At 40.8% G+C, this 6,635-nt stretch overlaps 2 long non-coding RNA genes across 2 annotated transcripts; both read right to left on the bottom strand.

Annotated features, from left to right (window-relative positions):
* Positions 1 to 625: 625 nt before the first annotated feature.
* On the bottom strand, positions 626 to 1,278 carry LOC144892513 (uncharacterized). Its single transcript, XR_013623715.1, has 3 exons — positions 1,260 to 1,278; positions 971 to 1,063; positions 626 to 658 (listed from the first exon to the last, which is right to left on the bottom strand). It is a non-coding gene; the product is annotated as an uncharacterized LOC144892513 (long non-coding RNA).
* Positions 1,279 to 2,031: 753 nt separating this feature from the next.
* LOC144892512 (uncharacterized) lies at positions 2,032 to 6,242 on the bottom strand. Its single transcript, XR_013623714.1, has 3 exons — positions 6,148 to 6,242; positions 4,079 to 4,171; positions 2,032 to 2,102 (listed from the first exon to the last, which is right to left on the bottom strand). It is a non-coding gene; the product is annotated as an uncharacterized LOC144892512 (long non-coding RNA).
* Between the last annotated feature and the right edge of the window lie 393 nt (positions 6,243 to 6,635).

Genomic DNA, 6,635 nt, shown 5'->3' with positions numbered 1-6,635 from the left:
TGTCCATTTCCGTTCACGCGACTTCAACCCAAACGAAGCAACACTGGTAACACCGGGAAAATATTTATTTTTCTACATTCGCTCAAGCTCTTTTTGAGCGGTGATACTTTTCCGAATTTGCCTTTTGATGTCCATTAGCCATCTTCATCACATCACCTGTATCTTTTACATTGTCCTCTGCACTCACAACCTCTGCTGCTTTACTTCTGTTTCGTTATAGGAGGTTGAGAATGCAGGTTTGACCCTAAATGGTACAAGTGATGATGAGGGACCACCCCGGTGACGAGTCTGGTCTTGGATCTAATGATCATCACCAAGATCTCCATAAATTTCGGGCAGATCAGATCGCTAAATTTAACCTATGGAGGAACATTTAAATTTTAATTTACTTCATAAATGAACAACTCATCCACTGAAATAAGTAAACCTGTTCTAGACATCACACAATCTCGCAAAACCCACACGTGTAATTTCGGCCCATGAGTTGCTTGATGATTCTACTGCAGGAAACTAACCGTGCGTTCAACCCTCTTGAGCTAGGACGCCATGTTTGAGTGTGTTAAGTCAGGACCCCTCTGGGATTAAAGCGTGTGTTTGAGTGATGTGTTTGCGATCATACCTTCAGAAAGGAGGTCGGAAGGATGTTAACTTCGGACTTCTGAGAGACATGAAAAGGGACATGAAAAAATGTGTGATGGACAGAAGAAAACAATAATTGAGAATTAATGAGATATTTCAACAAAGTGGCCACAGATGATCAGTTATCTCTCAACAGTCAGGGATATATTCTGCATGGTGTGTGTGGTTACAGATGTGGTTTTGCGAGTGGCTATGTCACTGCGTATGTGGTTGTCCTGGCCTGTTATGAAGTGTGTACATGTTCAGTTGGCTCTGCATGTATGTCATGGTGGTATTTATATCCTCTGGGATTAAAGTGTGTGTGTTTCTGGAATGATGTGTGTGACCATACCTTCAGAAAGGAGGTCGGACCGATGTTATGAATTCCATTGTACAAATACCTGAAAACCCCTATAATCTTCTGAGGAACAGATGGAACAGTTTCCTGTGTGATGGACACAAGAGGAGAAGAATTGAGAATTAATCAAAGATATTTCACTGAAATCGTGATCAGTATTGAGGGTGAGGGGGCACTCAGAGGAGCATTTTGTCGATATTCGTTTGGTATGAGATTAGTGGTGTTCTGGGTCGGATTGGACGAGTGATATGCTTATTGGAATCATCCACACGTGAGCACTGACAGGATGTATCAACAACACCAGGAAAGGTAAATTCATAATCCCTTCTGTGATGCATTTGTCAGGTTGAGAATGCAGGTCCGACCCAAAAGGGTACAAGTGCTGATAAGTCTGGTTCAGGGAGTGGGGTTTTGGATCGAAAAATCATCACCAAAATCTCCATTAGTGAAAATTAAGTTCCTGGCAGATCGGATCACTAAATGTAACCTTTATTTGAACATTTTATTGTAAATTTACTTCATAAATGAACAACTCATCCTCTGAGATATATAAATATGTTCTTAGCCGAATAACGTCCTCACAACACCCAAACTCGGGATGGAGATGGAATCCTCGCAACACCCAAATCGCAGGAGATGAATTATTGACTATTGAACCACCTTGAGATATATAGAATGCCAAGTTTAAGTGTGTTACATCAAAACGCCGTGATGTCCACAGGTCACAAATGCACACAATGAAAACTTTTAGGAAGTGTGCAATGAACACTGCACAAGATCGAAGTGGCCATTGGTGGTGCAGTCGAGAAGTAACGGATCAAACGGCCCCTCTGATTCCTTTAAACTGAAAAGCCTGAAAGTGTTTCATTTCCTCAACAGTCATAGATTTGTGCGGGTAGAAGCATGGTTACATATGTGGCTGCCCTCGTCTTTTGGAAAGTGTGGAAACACTTTGTTGGACGAGCATGTCTGCCCTGGTATAATTTATATTCCCCGGCATTAAAACGTGTGTGTTTCTGGAGTGACATATATGCGAACATACCTTCAGAAAGGAGGTCGGAACGATGTTACAGATTGTTTCACACAAAGACCTGGAAATGTCTTGGGGCTCCACAGACACAACCTTCTGTGTGATGGACACAAGAGAACAATAATTGAGAATTAACGAAAGATATTTCACCAAAGTGGCCACAAATGATCAGTGATCCCTCAACAGTCAGGGATATGTTCTGGATGGTGTGAGGTTACAGCCGAAGCCAAAAATATTGGCACCCTTGCACTTTTTTCAAATAACTCATAATTTTCTCGAAAACAAAGTTCAAATGGACAAAAGTATTTGGCCTCCACAATTCTCTATTTCACTGTTAATTTTACAGAACCATTGTTTTTCATTCAGAACTTAATATATCCTTTTAAATCATAAAATAAAAAGAAATGCTGTTGATAAAATTATTGACACCCTATACTTAATATTTGGTAGCACAGCCTTTGGACAAAATAACTGTAGTCAAGCGCTTCCTATAGCCATTAATGAGCTTCCTACACCTCTCTACTGGTAGTTTGGCCCACTCTTCTTGTGCAAACTGCTCTGGATTTCCCAGATTTGAAAGGTGCCTTCTCCCAACTGCTGTTTTCAGATCTCAGTGCAGGTGTTCAATGGGATTTAGATCTGGACTCATTGCTGGCCACTTCAGAACAGTCCAGCATTTTGTCTTGAACCATTTCAGGGTGCTTTTTGAAGTGTGTTTGGGGTCATTGTCCTGCTGCAAGACCCATGACCTTTGACGGATACCCAGCTTTCTGACACTGGGTTGAACATTGCACTCCCACATGCCTTGGTAATCTCTTGATTTCATGATGCCAGGCACACATTCAATCACCCCGTGCCAGAGGCAGTACAGCAACCCCAAAACATCACTGATCCTCCTCCATGTTTGAATGTAGGAAAGGTGTTATTTATTTGAATGCTTCATTTTGTATTTCTGTAAACATAGAGATGACATGCTTTACCAAAAAGCTCTTATTTGGTCTCATCTGTCCATAGGACATTCACCCAGAAGGATTTTGGCTTGTTCAGGTGTGTTTTGCCAAACTCCAGTCGTGCTTTCTTACGTCTCCCTCTCAGCAGTGGAGTCCTCAAGGGTCTCCTACCATAGAACCCCATTTCATTAAGTTGGCGACGGATGGTGCGAGTTGAAATCGTCATACTGTGTTGTGATTTAATTGACTCACTGTGTTGAAATTTATATCCTCTGTGTCTGAAGGTCAGCTTGAATCTGTTTGGCAGTTAATTGAGATGCCTTCTCCATAATTCGATCAATCGTTCGATGTAATCTTCGATCAAGTTTTCTCTTGTGGCCACGTCCAGAGAGGTTGGCTGCAGTGCCATGGGCCTCAAACTTCCTGATAACATTGCGTACGGTGGACACAGGAACATCAAGGTCTCTGGAGATGGAATTGTAGCCTTGAGATTGTCCATGCTTGGCTACAATATTGTGTCTGACCTCCTCAGACAATTCTCTTGTTTTCTTTCTTTTCTCCATGCTCATTGCGGTACACACAGCGACAAAAAACAGCAGAATGACACCTTTTCTCCATTCAAACTGGTTGAATGAGTGATTCTTATATTGCAGGCACCTGCAACTCACCAAAGGTGAGTTCAATTCCAAAGTAAAGGAGAATCACCTGCTTGAAATCCAATTATTTCTAACAACTTCTAAAACGTGCCAATAATATTGTCCGGGCCATTTTAGGATTTTTGTGTGGAATAAGCTAAGATTTAGGAATATCTTCAGCTTTTTTTTGTTTTGTTCCACTGCAAACCAAAGACACACATTTGTGGAAACCAATTTTTTTTAAATTTCAACACTTTTCTGAAAGAAATGGTGTATTGTTTGAAAGAAGTGCAAGGGTGCCAATATTTTTGGCCACAACAGCACATATGTGATTCTGCGAGTTGCTATGTTGTTGCGTATGTGGTTGTCCTGGCGTTTTATGAAGTGTCTACATGCTCAGGTGGGTGTGCATGTCTGTCCTGGTATAAATTATATCCTGTGGCATTAAAGTGTGCATGTTTCTGGAATGATGTGTATGTGATCATACCTTCAGAAAGGAGGTTGGAACGATGTTATGAATTCCATTGCACAAATACCTGAAAACCCCTATAATCTTCTGAGGAACAGATGGAACAGTTTCCTGTGTGATGGACACAAGAGAAGAAGAATTGAGAATTTACGAAAGATATTTCACCAAAGTGGCCACAAATGATCAGTGATCCCTCAACAGTCAGGGATATGTTCTGGATGGTGTGAGGTTACAGCCGAAGCCAAAAATATTGGCACCCTTGCACCTTTTTCAAATAACTCACAATTTTCTCAAAAACGAAGTTCAAATGGACAAAAGTATTTGGCTTCCACAATTCTCGATTTCACTGTTAATTTTACAGTACCATTGTTTTTCATTCAGAACTTAATATATCCTTTGAAATCATAAAATAAAAAGAAATGCTGTTGATAAAATTATTGACACCCTATACTTAATATTTGGTAGCAGAGCCTTTGGACAAAATAACTGCACTCAAGCGCTTCCTATAGCCATGAATGAGTTTCTACACCCCGCTACTGGCAGTTTGACCCACTCTTCTTGTGCAAACTGCTCCGGTTTTGCCAGATTTGAAAGGTGCCTTCTCCCAACTGCTGTTTTCAGATCTCCACACAGGTGTTCAATGGGATTTAGATCTGGACTCATTGCTGGCCACTTCAGAACAGTCCAGCATTTTGTCTTGAACCATTCCAGGGTGCTTTTTGAAGTGTGTTTGGGGTCATTGTCCTGCTGGAAGACCAATGACCTTCGACGGAGACCCAGATTTCTGACACTGGGTTGAACATTGCGCTCCAAAATGCCTTGGTAATCTCTTGATTTCATGATGCCATGCACACATTCAAGTCACCCAGTGCCAGAGGCAGCACAGCAACCCCAAAACATCACTGAAGCTCCTCCATGTTTGATTGTAGGGAAGGTGTTCCTTTCTTTGAATGCTTCATTTTGTTTTCTGTAAACATAGAGATGACGTGCTTTACCAAAAAGCTCTTATTTGGTCTCATCTGTCCATAGGACATTCACCTAGAAGGATTTTGGCTTGTTCAGGTGTGTTTTGCCAAACTCCAGTCGTGCTTTCTTATGTCTCTGTCTCAGCAGTGAAGTCCTCAATGGTCTCCTACCATAGAACACCATTTCATTAAGTTGGCGACGGATGGTGCGAGTTGAAATTGTCATACTGTGTTGTGATTTAATTGACTCACTGTGATGAAATTTATATCCTCTGTGTCTGAAGGTCAGCTTGAATCTGTTTGGCAGTTGATTGAGATGCTTTCTCCATAATTCGATCAATCGTTCGCTGCAATCTTCTATCAAGTTTTCTCTTGCGGCCACGTCCAGGGAGGTTGGCTGCAGTGACATGGGCCTCAAACTTCCTGACAACATTGCGTACGGTGGACACAGGAACATCAAGGTCTCTGGAGATGGACTTGAAGCCTTGAGATTGTCCATGCTTGGGTACAATCGTGTGTCTGACCTACTCAGACAATTCTCTGGTTTTCTTTCTTTTCTCCATGCTCATTGTGGTACACACTGACACAAAACAGCAGAATGACACCTTTTCTCCATTCAAACTGGTTGAATGAGTGATTCTTATATTGCAGGCACCTGCAACTCACCAAAGGTGAGTTCAATTCCAAAGTAAAGGAGAATCACCTGCTCGAAATCCAATTATTTCTAACAACTTCTGAAACGTGCCAATAATATTGTCCAGGCCATTTTAGGATTTTTGTGTGGAATAAGCTAAGATTTAGGAATATCTTCGGCTTTTTTTTGGTTTGTTCCACTGCAAACCAAAGACATACATTTGTGGAAACCTTTTTTTTTTAAATTTCAACAATTTTTTGAAAGAAATGGTGCATTGTTTGAAAGAAGTGCAAGGGTGCCAATATTTTTGGCCACAACAGTACATATGTGATTCTGCGAGTTGCTATGTTGTTGCGTATGTGGTTGTCCTGGCCTTTTATGAAGTGTCTACATGCTCAGGTGGGTGTGAGTGTCTGTCCTGGTATAAATTATATCCTGTGGCATTAAAGTGTGCATGTTTCTGGAATGATGTGTGTGTGTGATCATACCTTCAGAAAGGAGATTGGAACGATGTTATGAATTCCATTGTACAAATACCTGAAAACCCCTATAATCTTCTGAGGAACAGATGGAACAGTTTCCTGTGTGATGGACACAAGAGAACAAGAATTGAGAATTAACGAAAGATATTTCACCAAAGTGGCCACAAATGATCAGTGATCCCTCAACAGTCAGGGATATGTTCTGGATGGTGTGAGGCTACAGCCAAAGCCAAAAATATTGGCACCCTTGCACTTTTTTCAAATAACTCACAATTTTCTCAAAAACTAAGTTCAAATGGACAAAAGTATTTGGCCTCCACAATTCTCTCTTTTACTGTTAATTTTACAGAACCATTGTTTTTCATTCAGAACTTAATATATCCTTTTAAATCATAAAATAAAAAGAAATGCTGTTGATAAAATTATTGACACCCTATACTTAATATTTGGTAGCACAGCCTTTGGACAAAATAACTGTAGTCAAGCGCTTCCTA

The sequence above is a fragment of the Myxine glutinosa genome, chromosome 6 (assembly GCF_964187855.1).
Source record: "Myxine glutinosa chromosome 6, kmMyxGlut1.1, whole genome shotgun sequence".
Lineage (NCBI taxonomy): Eukaryota > Metazoa > Chordata > Myxini > Myxiniformes > Myxinidae > Myxine > Myxine glutinosa.
The sequence above is the reverse complement of the archived record's forward strand: the minus strand, read 5'-3'. Positions and strand labels throughout refer to the sequence as shown.